The sequence below is a fragment of the Nicotiana attenuata genome, unplaced genomic scaffold (assembly GCF_001879085.1).
Source record: "Nicotiana attenuata strain UT unplaced genomic scaffold, NIATTr2, whole genome shotgun sequence".
In the NCBI taxonomy this organism is placed as follows: domain Eukaryota; kingdom Viridiplantae; phylum Streptophyta; class Magnoliopsida; order Solanales; family Solanaceae; genus Nicotiana; species Nicotiana attenuata.
The window spans coordinates 21,167-33,288 of record NW_017670809.1 but is presented as its reverse complement, the minus strand read 5'-3'; the positions used below and the strand labels follow the sequence as shown (position 1 = coordinate 33,288).

Genomic DNA, 12,122 nt, shown 5'->3' with positions numbered 1-12,122 from the left:
TTAGGGTTACCGTATTTTTCCATTCTTTCTTCCATCACTAAAGTCGGTAACGATTTTGTGTAAGATTATCATGTTCACGATCTTGGTATAAATTAGTGTTTATGCTTACAAGGAGCTCCTAAAGTAAAAGATGATTCTTTAAGTATATAGCTCTCTAGCTATGAGAATTGGATTAACTATAAACATCAGAACATGAACCAAAGGAACCATGTGTGATGTGTCCTGCATACAAAATACTAATATCTTATATCGGGACAGAAAATTCTGAAGTTTTGGTCAAACAAGAACAACGAAGACCAATATTCGAGCTTGTACACTAATCTGATGGGTTAAACATTGGCTACTCCAGATGAAGGATAGTTACTTGAGTAAAGGGACTCATTTTTGTAAATTTGGTGAACTACATTTTTCCAGCTTCTCTTTGGTAAATCCAGAATATTTGGCTACTTTCATAACATCTATTAAAAATATCACAATTCTCAGTGGACTGGATATACAAAAAATTCTAGTATGAGGTATACTTTGGAGGAAAAAGCCGTGGAAACAACCACTTACAGAAATGGAGGTTATGGCTGCATACAATAGACCCTTGTGGTCCGAGCCTTCAAGGCCCGGCGCATAGCGGGAGCTTTGTGCACCGGGCTGCCCCTTTACTTTGGAGGAAAAACTTATAAGCAAAAATATATTTTGTTGAAGTATTTAAAACACATATTGTTATGGGTTTGGATTCAATCACTTGCAACAAGCAACATTAGTTACTTCTAGATAGCCACTATCTTAGGGAACCATAGAGTAAATACAGTTGTGCTAATCCATGCTTTTAGAGATAAGTTGACCTAAGTAAATACAATATCTGTTTCTCATATTATAAGTCATTTAATCTGATGAATAATCAACTTTTCAGGTCAGAATTATTATAAACCAAGCCAGAGATTTGTTTTAAGAAGAGTGGAGAAGGAAAATGTCTGATGGAGTGTGATCTAATACTGTCACTTCATTGATATTGTGAAATTTCTATTGCAGATACAAAAGTTATCTTTGTTGTCATTGCCAAAAATATTTCAGTGTTCAGGATAAGTTCACAGTTAAGGTGTCTACTTCAGAAGTTCCAATTTTCATGTTATGGATAAATGGAGTCATGTAATTAAGAAATTTCTCCAACAAGAACACTGATAAACCAGTTGGCTGAAGAATGGATCTGAACATACTTCATTTGCTAAAGAATATGATGCTTGGCTTTTACAAAATTTCATTCAATTGGGCTCTACTGTTGCAACTAACAGTAGCCCCCTCTATCTAATTTCCAGTGATATCGTATAAATGGTGTCTTTTCCTAAATCTTCTAATGTACAAACTGGAAATCCAGGTTAGTTCTTTACAAAACTGTGAAAGAAAAAGACTCAGATCCTACAGAAGCGAGAAGTAAGATCAACGAACACATCCTCGCTACAGGGAATTGTGAGACCACCCATTGGATGATCGAAGCCAGATTCTTCCTCAGCTTGGCTAAGCAAGTCTTGAAATGCCGGTTGACTCAAGAATGATAATGGGATCACAAATCTCTTCTTTTGCTTCTCCCCAACATAAACAACAAAATGTCCCTTTGGAACATCTCCAGCTGTAGAAGACTTCTTGATTATACGAGGCATACGGATAGCCATGGTTGTTTAGTTCAATACAGATGAACAAATAAGGAAGGGAATAAGTAGTAAAGACCCTGAAAGCAGAGAAAAGCTTTGTATGGTTGCTAGTTTTGCTGAGAGCTGTTATGCTAAATCCTTCTTTGTATGTGTTTAAATAGGCCAATGACAAGTTGTAGAATCCTACTAATGTGCATTGAATAGGCATTTTGTGGGCACCAGCTTAAGACAATAGCACCTGAAGCATCACATGGCTTTGCCTTCCAACTCATTACCATACCATCTAGACTATGGAATTAGTCTAAACCAGAAGGTCCTACTGATATTCACAACAAATAATAGATGGAAACCTCATCTTCTTGAAAATGGTTTACTTAGGGACCACCTGGAGCCATTTCTTGATGTTTAATCAACAAATTGTGGTCTCTATTCCAATGACTAATCATGAAATCTGAATCTGTGAGGGGGCATATCCTGAGAATTTTAGAAAAAAAATCTGATCGTCCATAGTGCTAAAGCGATGGCTCAGGATACAAGTTGGTTCTTATGACCAAAAACTAAATCTTATGTTTCCAAGTGGTGCTTCAGTTGAGTACTTTATGAAATGGTCAAATTAGAATGATTTATGAATGGAAATAATAATAGAGAATTGGATAAAGTTAGAATAATTTTTCCAGTTTCATAAATCAATAAGAAGGTCATAGGACCTGCAATGTTTCTGGTCAAAGAAGAACAAAACCAACCAGTGTGTGCTACTTGTGTTGTGCTACTGCAGAGTATGTGTGGACCTCAGTGCTTAAGAAAATAGAAGCTTATCTCTAATTTGGTGAAGATACTAAGATAATGGACTGGTACTAATCCACAAGAATAACATGCTGGCTTAAATTTGTCAAGAAAATCAATTGGCATAGCGCTCCTTGAATTGATCAAATTTTATAAATCGAATGATGAGTTGACTTTGAACAGCACTTTTTTCAATTGAGAATCTAAATTCATATACCAAACTTTGGTTTCTAAGAATTTAGAGACAGCCAACACTATGGCCTGTATGGTTTAGTAACCTAAGACCAAATATGTACATACCTTCAGCTGTCCACTGCAATCATAAAGCAAAACACTGATCTCAGGTTATAAAAAGCTTTCAACAATCAACTAAAAGCCCCCTCAAATTTCTCTGATAATGCACCAATTTTGGTGTGAGTTGGAGATCCCCAATCCAGTTTGAACTGATTTAGTAACTTTCTCGTCATAACAACAGTTTGCAAAATTGCTAAGGTACTAATTTGGTAATAGTAGGACTAGCGCAGAACATTTGCGCGCCCTATTGACACTTCCACTCTGTTGGCATTTAAAACACATCACATACACGAAGGTCATCTATTCTTGTGCTAATCTTGCTCAGCTAAAATAACAACTGTGATCAGAAAAGAATGAAGTTGGAGTTACCAGCACAAAGTTTAAGTTTTAATGATGCCTTTTTTTCTTGAACTGAATTTTCCAAGATAAAGGATTTTACTCTTTAACTTAGACCAATTATGTACACCTATTTCTATATTCTGTAGCCTTAAAGGGGGTTAAACCCAATGAAATTCTTCTTTTCTGGGAGAATAACTGTTTCTAGCTCCTCAAAAGCGCCAAAAACAAATAAGGAAAATCTTTATTACTGTTTGACAACATTGATAATGAAAACAATATTTTCATACTCCCACTCAAGTTCTACTTAAACGCGAAGTCAACAATTCTAATGCATATCCAGATGTTTAATGCTGGGGAGGAATTCAGTGGGAGCTGTTGAGAGACAATTGCAAATGAAACATCATATGGATTTGCTTTCCAATTCATTAATTGTCAAAGTACTTAGACCAAATACTTGCTGAAGAAAAACAACAGGTCCTACTACTTCCTCATAATTGAAGAGCACAGGAACCCCCCTTAAGACTAGTCACCAGACAACTTGGATTGTATAAGTGATACGATAACTCCGGGGATCCATCTTGATTTAAGGCATTTAGTGATGTCTAAACATAATAAGTTCTGTTAAGAAGTTTTAATGATTTAACAAACCTGGTACCTATGAAGATATATCCTTAAACTTTGTGCATTCAAAGCTGATGCAAATGCTGATTTCTTCTGACTCTAAGGTATATATAAGCCCAATTTAGAAAGGTGTATAGGTGATTTTCACAACGCAAATCATATTTCATAACTAATGGAATTATAACACAGTCAATAAATGCTACTTGCGTAAAGATCTCATTGATGTTTGTGTCAAAACATAGACCAAATATGTAACATCTTGGGCCCTAAAAGATTCCGTAAAAGATTGATGTTGCCGTCCTTAATTTATGTAATTATTTGAATATGAAAAAAAATTCTTTTATATATATGTATCAAATTGCAACTCCCATGCCTGCCCTCACCTGCTTAATTTTTTCATATATCCATTGCAGTTATCTGCAAATTGCACGTCCTTACAAGTATTTGCCTGAAGATTACTATTTTTGGTGCAACTGTCACTGACGTTCAAATAATTGTTTGCCTATGCGGAAATAACTGCTCACATGCATGTGACTTGTCAATTGAAAGCCGTTATTTCCGCTTTCTGAAATGATGTATCAATTTGCATCATGTAGTTCCATATAGCCCCCAATTATATACTACGTAACAAGTTATGTTCTGTTGATTATGCCTGGCATCGTATGGAACAATCAAGGAACAACTAACCAACCAAACAACTATATATATTGATTTAATGAAGTACTAAACTGAACTACAAACAACTGAATATGCAAAGGAGCAAAAAATACTGAAAGATAGTAGAGAGGAGATGAGAGGAGAAAAGCAGCGGAATAGATGAGAAGCAGAAATACAATGCAACACTAGCCTAAAACTGTTATGCCCAGCAACAGTGACTTTTAACAGATTCCTTATGCTCCAAACGTCGCATAGCACGCGCACTCCCTCAGCCCATTCTGTTAGCCTGGACCCACCACAAAATCAATTAATCTTCTAGATGGCATCTTCACAGGAGTACTTTTTCTAGGCTGAGTAGGATTATTCTTATCCAACGTGTCATCCCTGATGTCCTCTATGTCACTATTATCATTCATAACAATACCTCCGCCCTGTGAAAGAACCTTGTCCTCAAGGTTCTGGGACGGCTCAATCCCAGGCTCAGCGAAATCCGACAGTCATAATGGGGTAATCTGTTGAGCTGGTTCTTCTGACGATATAAGCTTGACAAACACCCAATCCCCCATGGCAAACTCAAGCTCAATACGATGCTTGTCAGCCAACTTCTTCATACGAGTCTGTGCCTTGATCAGATTGAGCTTCAGTAATGCCAAAATTTCATCCCTGTCCACGAAATAATTTTCCACCAACTCACTAGGACTACTACCTCTAATGTAACGAGTTATATTAGGAGGTGCTCTCCCATAAAGAGCTTGAAAGGGAGACATACCAGCAGAAGTGGTAAGAAGTGTTGTACCAGTACTTTGCCCAAGGCAACATCGAAACCCACTTATGTGGCAAATCAACAACATAGCATCGAAGATATTGTTCCACCCATTTATTGAGGGCCTCAGACTGCCCATCGATTTGTGGATGGTAAGCAGTACTCATGGCCAAGAAGTTCCCTGCAATCGATTGATCTCCTGCCAAAAGGCATGCAAGAACCGAGGATCACGATCAGTAACTATGGTCCTTGGAGGCCCATGAAGACGAATAATTCCCACCACAAAGGCTTCAGCAACTGTTTGTGTGGAAAAAGTGGAAGGCAAAGGAATGAAGTGACCATACTTTGTTAATCGATCAACCACCGTCATTATAGTAGACTTTCCGTTTGAGCTCGGTAGGAAAGTGATAAAATCCATTGCAATATCTTCAAATACCAAATCAGGAATTGGCAATGGTTGTAATAACCCCACCGGATGGTGATGCACATCCTTCATCTGTTGGCATGCTTGACAGGACACAACAAAACTATGGACACCACGCCTCATTTGCTTCCAATAAAAATTGGAAGCCAGCCTATGATAAGTACGAGCTACTCCAGCGTGTCCTCCAATAGCAGTGTCATGAAATTCATGTAGCAAATGCTGACGAAGTGGCGAATCAAAGGGAATGACCAATCGTCCTTGAAAAATAAGAGTCCATCACGAAACACATAGCCCGAGCAGGTGTTAGGTTGTTTCTCTAATTGCTTTTGTATAGCAAGCAACTCAGGATGTGTTTGATCGAGAGACTTTAGCTCTTGCTCAAGCTCATAACTTCTGGAAGAAATGGCCAGCAAGACAACCTCAGAAGGGCGAGAGAGCGCATCAACAACTTGATTCAATTTCCATGGGCGGTAGATAATATGAAAGTCGTACCCTACTAACTTGCTAAGCCACTTTTGTTGTTCAGGCGTTTGTATGGTTTGATTGGTCAAGTTTTTAAGTGAATGCTGGTCAGTGTATATAGTGAACTTGCTCCCCAATAAGTATTGTCTCCATTTACTCACAGCTTGAGTAATGGCAAACATCTCCCTATGATAGGTGGATGCCCCCTACATTCTTGTGCTCAACTTCTGGCAAAAATAGGCTATTAGGTGCCCTCTCTGAGATAAGAAACCCCTATACCGCGACCAGATGAGTCAGTTTCCAGTTGAAACTCTTGGGAGAAATCCGGCAATGCAAGAACAAGAGTTGTGCTAAGCTTAGCCTTTAAAGTATCAAAGGAAGATTGGGCAGAAGAACCCCACACAAATGAATCCTTGCGCAGCAAATCAGTAAGAGGTCCTGCAATGGTTGCATAATGATGAATGAAGCTGCGATAATAACCCGCGAGCCCTAGAAATCTGCGCATTTTCTTAATATTTTTGGGCGGAGGCCATTGCTGGATAGTTGTAATTTTGCTTGAATCTACACTGAGGCCCTGTGACGATATCACATGTCCCAGATACTCTACTGAAGTTTGACCAAATAAGCATTTGGTCTTCTTGGCCACCAACTGATGTTTTCGTAGTACCCCTAACACTGATCGTAAATGGACAAGGTGATCTGACCAAGTGGGGCTATAGACTAAGAGATCATCGAAGAAAACCAACACGAAACGCCGAAGATAAGGCCTGAAGATCTCATTCATTGTCGCCTGAAATGTTGATGGAGCATTGGACAAACCAATCGGCATAACTAAGAATTCATAATGTCCATCGTGTGTTCTAAACGCTATTTTGGCTACATCTTCAGTTCGGACCCTGATCTGATGGTATCCGGACAGTAAGTCAAGCTTCGAAAAATAAACGACACCATGTAACTTGTCGAATAACTCATCAATGGTGGGAATAGAGAACCTGTCCCTTACAGTAATGGCATTTAGGGACCTATAATCCACGCAAAATCTCCATGTACCATCCTTCTTTCAGACTAATAACACCGGAGAGGAAAATGGACTCGTGCTAGGCCTGATAATCCCACCCTTGAGCATATCTGCAACTAACTGTTCCATGACCTGTTTTTGGAAGTAGGGATAGCGGTAAGGCTTAACATTAACTGGTTCAGCCCTAGGGTTTAAATAAATCGCATGTTCTTGGGACCGGGAAGGTGGTAATCCCTGTGGTTTCAAGAAAACATCGGAAAATTTTCTAGAATAGAAACCAGGTCTGGATTAGTGTGCTTATCGGCTGAGACCTCATTTTGCACAAATTGAAACGGCAATGCATTGTTCGGAATGTCCCCTTTCCAACTGATAGTTTTTCCTTGTAAAGTGAACTCAAATAAATGCTCAGCATAATCTTGTAACACCCTTCCCAGAGTAGAGAGCCACGCACCTCCAAGAACTATGTCAGCACCATGTATAGGGAGCACATATAGATTAAGTATTAGATTACACCCCTGAATCGTGAGAGGTACTTGCCTTACAACGCCTTCGCAACGGAGTCGTTGACCACTGCCTACCATAACAGAGAAGTTGGGAGTTGAATCCACCTTAAGCTCCAAAAACTTAACCACTCGCGCCTGAACAAAATTATGATCGCTCCCTCCGTCCAGCAAAACTTGGACTGGAGACCCGTTCACATGGCCAATAAATCGTAATGTGGAAGAGGAATTTCCACCAGCCAAAGCGTGATATGAAATAGCAGACTGCTCTTGGACCTCCAAAACTTGCAGTTCCTCAACCAAAAGATCGTCAGAGACAAAAGGCTCCGGCAAAGAAGGTTCAACATCAGACCCATCTGTAAGAAGAAGAAGCTAAGGTGGAGATTTACACTTGTAGCCTGCAGTGTATTTTTCCTCACAATAGTAGCATAAGCCGCGCTCACGTCGGCTCTGGATCTCAGCATGAGTAAGACGTTTGAGGGGTGGTCGATTCGGAGCTTGATTGTCGATGTGGTTGGAATGAAGGAGGATGAGATATTTTGATAGGGCTAGGCAAAAGCGGCGCCCCTTTGTTAGCAAAAGCGGGTCGAACTGGACCTTTTTCTGCCTGGATCCTGCGCTCATGGATATAGGCCCACTTAAGTGTGCCCTTTTATGTTTTGGGCTCGTGATTGAGAACCGAATTCTTTATGTCTTCCCTAAGCCCAGAAATAAAGAACCTTACCATCAGACCCTCTAAGACATCCTTTGTCTCGTTGGCAATAACTTCAAATCGTCCCTGTAATTCCGATACGGTGGTCACCTTCCCGATCTTTGCGAGAAAACCCTCAGCAGATTCGAGACCCTTCGGCTTGAAATGAATCCTCGCCTTCTCAACAAAATGGTCCCATCCAATTAATTGTTTGTTCCGAAACAACCATCGATACCACTCTAGTGCCTCTCCATCGAGATAAAAGGATGTTATCGTAAGTTTTTGTGAATCTTCAATCTTATAAAAATCAAAGTAACGCTCTGCTTGGAATACCCAAGCATCCGGGTTCTCGCCGCGAAACCGTCCAAATTCCACTGGAGCTGGTTTGTGCCGGAGAGTGGGTGCCGCCGGTGTGTTATCTTGTCATGCAATTGCCATTGTTGGATCATACACTTGTTTACCCACCACTTCCAGTAACATACCACGGATTTCAGCTAGTTCCTTGGAAAAGGAATCTGTCGCTTCCCTTACAGATTCATCTACTAGAGCCTTGAGTTCTTTTTGGTCCCCCATCAAAAAGAGCTCCGGATGAAAGCACCAATGGAACAATCAAGGAACAACTAACCAACCAAACAACTATATTGATTTAATGAAGTACTGAATTGAACTACAAACAACCGAATATGCAAAGGAGCAAAAAATTCTGAAAGATAGTAGAGAGGAGATAGGAGAAAAGCATAGGAATAGATGAGAAGCAGAAATACAATGCAACACTAGCCTAAAACTGTTATGCCCAGCAACAGTGACTTATAACAGATTCCTTATGCTCCAAACGTCGCATAGCACGCACTCCCTCAACCCGTTCTGTTAGCCTGGGCCCACCACAAAATCAATTAATCTTCTAGATGGCATTTTCACACGAGTACTCTTTCTAGGCTGAGTAGGATTATTCTTATCCAACGTGTCATCCCTGTTGTCCTCTATGTCACTATTATCATTCATAACATCGTATTATATTGCTTTCCGAACATTCAATTTGCATAAAAGAAGTATATTTCCTACCTTAGTATCCAAGCAAACGGAGTTTGAACAAGTATAAAAGTTAATTTTGCAATATATTCCAGTTAAGTGGAAGAAATATATGAATATAATTCCGGTGAATATAAAATTAACTTAAACTTCTCATTTTACCTTTAAAGAAATAGATTATAACCACTAACCTTTTGAGCCGAGGGTCTTCGGAAACAACCTATCTACTTTCATTAGGTAGGGGTAAGGTCTGCGTACACTTTATCCTCTCCAGACCCACTTGTGGGATTTTACTTGGCTTGTTTTAAAAGTGTTGTTGTTGATTATAACCACAGAAATATCTATGGCTTATTTTAGAACTCAAGTTTCAAAAGTCTTTATTTCTTCTTAAACTCTGTGCTCGGTAAATGGTATCAGAAGGCAGAGCTGTAAATCCGAAGAGCAACTCACAAGATGCACTGGCTGATAATGAACATCAGCATGGAAATGAATGGCGATGTCTTTTCCCTTGGTATTGTCTTACATTTTGTATAAGCTCGGGGAAAAGGAAGTCTGATTCAAAATGAGAAAACAGAAAGTCAATAATCTATTGGTCCGGATAATAGCAATTCTTTTAGACGGGGAGTTGATTTAATTGTACCCTTACACATGGTTTGGCAGTGTTAAGAATTTCAGAGCAGTGACAAGAGTGCATTAGCACATATTAGGGTTCCTCACAGGAATTTCGTCGAACAACACGGCGGCACTCCTGATAAAAAAGCAGAGCACACATACACGCTTAAAAGCAAACCAGAATATTCATGTAAACCGGCGTGAATCACTTGGCCCAAAGGTGACATTTCGAACACCATTTGAATGCACAGAAGAGAAGTGATGAAGAGCAAGAGCATGGAACTTACAACAACAACAATAACATAACTAGTATTATACCACCCCATAGGGTTCGAGGAGGATAGTAACCTTACCCCTAGCTGTGATGATAGAAACGCTGTTTCCGATAGATCCTTGGCTTGGGAAAGCAAGAGCATGGAACTTATTTTGGGGAAAATGGGTAAAAAATGGATTTTTGGGCGAAGGATCTTGAAGAAGGTCTTAGGGTTGCTGTTAGGAATTGTTTATATTCTTTTTTTAAGTATAAACATTCGGTACACGGCATAGAGCCCACTAGAGGGAAGCTCTTCCTATTAGGCGTCGAACGGCTAAATATGTAGAAATCTCAATTATCCTGCCACAACTTTTGGTATACGTATTAGTAAACCCCGTCACTCACACTCTCAAAAAACAATTAAATTCTTTTACAACCTCCTCTACTCGCACCTCTCAAATATTCAAAGAGCAAAATTTCTAACTTCTATCCCACATATCAATAATTCAAGTTATATCGTGGCCGTTTATATAAGCTAAACTGTTCATCCATTCAAGAAAAATTCCTTTCGGATAAATTTGTAGCAAGAGAAAACAATTAATGTTGTGTCTCTACTCTTTGAAGTAGTCTTTTTGAGTAAAAAAGCACCAAATTTTTTGGTGCTCAGCCTCACTTAACTTCTAATAACTAATCAGCTGTACAAAACAGATCTCAATTTTCGTATACAAAATTGTGAGACCTATAAAAAGAAAAATGATTCTCAATTATATTCTTATATCCTAAACTGAGAAGTGATGCCAATGAAGATGTCCTCTGAGCAGGGAATTGTGACACCACCCATTGGATGATCGAAGCCAAATTCTTCCTCAGCTTGACTAAGCAAATCTTGAAATGTCGGCTGACTCAAGAATGATATGGGAATCACAAATCTCTTCTTCTGCTTCTCCCCAACATAAACAGCAAAATATCCCTTGGGAACATCTCCAGCTGTAGAAGACTTCCTGATAATACGAGGCATACGGATAGCCATGATCTTTTATTTAAGATGGCAAAGTAGCGATTGCAATTGTTAATTGGGTTATGAAAGCAGGGAAAGATTTGAGTAGTTCTCTAGTTTTGTAGAAAGCTGTGGTGGTATGGAACTTCTCAAAACATGTTTATATAAGCAAATGGAAAGTCATAAAATCTGATGATTTTGTGGTGAAGAGCCATTTGGGTGGGCCACCAGTGAAAGACATGTCAATAACCACATGGCCTGCCTTCCAACTAATTGACATGATTGATTACTTTAGCTCATATAAGTTCAAGAACAATAGGTCCTACATTTTTCCTCATACAAAAGACATGGATGGTCAGTCAGAATCAAATCCCTTATGATGATTTGTGTCTGGTGCACTATCCATTAACTCTGTGTCCACTTATATAACAATTACTAAAAGAGAAAACAAGTCAAATCATATTTCAAATTTCAGTGGTGAAGAGGCATGTGTTCCACTGTCGATTGACAATAGCAGTCAGCAGATGAAGTATCACATGGTTTTGCTGCCCAACTTATTGTCAAGTATTTATGGTTTTTGGCCAATGGCCATTGTGTTGAAGAACAGCAGGCTCCATTGTTTTTCATGAAAAGATAGAGAACACAGGATCTTTAGAAATCAAATTGATAACAACAGGTAATTGTCAACACAGGACCACTAGGTCAGAGATGTCTTCCTGTTAACAGTGGTTGAACCAACTGATATACTAAGTCATAAATGGACTAATTGAGAGTTTAGATTCTACACAACTACAATTTCTGTCAATTTGCTTGGTCTCTCATGCTAAGTCATTATGTAGGATCAACTTTACTTAGAATTACTCGAGTTATCTCAGCAGATATTGAGAAACATTTCAGTAATCATAGAGAACAGAAGGCCATTTACATGCCCTGAGTCTTCATTTTCCAAATTTTCTATAAATTATGAGTCATAACCTTGTTATCCAGAAATTTGTTTTCAATATTCAAGAAAAGAACAGATATCATATCTTATTTACTA

At 39.0% G+C, this 12,122-nt stretch overlaps 1 long non-coding RNA gene across 1 annotated transcript; it reads right to left on the bottom strand.

Moving 5' to 3' along the window:
- Positions 1 to 1,193: 1,193 nt before the first annotated feature.
- LOC109243536 lies at positions 1,194 to 10,853 on the bottom strand. Its single transcript, XR_002070577.1, has 2 exons — positions 10,187 to 10,853; positions 1,194 to 9,969 (listed from the first exon to the last, which is right to left on the bottom strand). It is a non-coding gene; the product is annotated as an uncharacterized LOC109243536 (long non-coding RNA).
- Between the last annotated feature and the right edge of the window lie 1,269 nt (positions 10,854 to 12,122).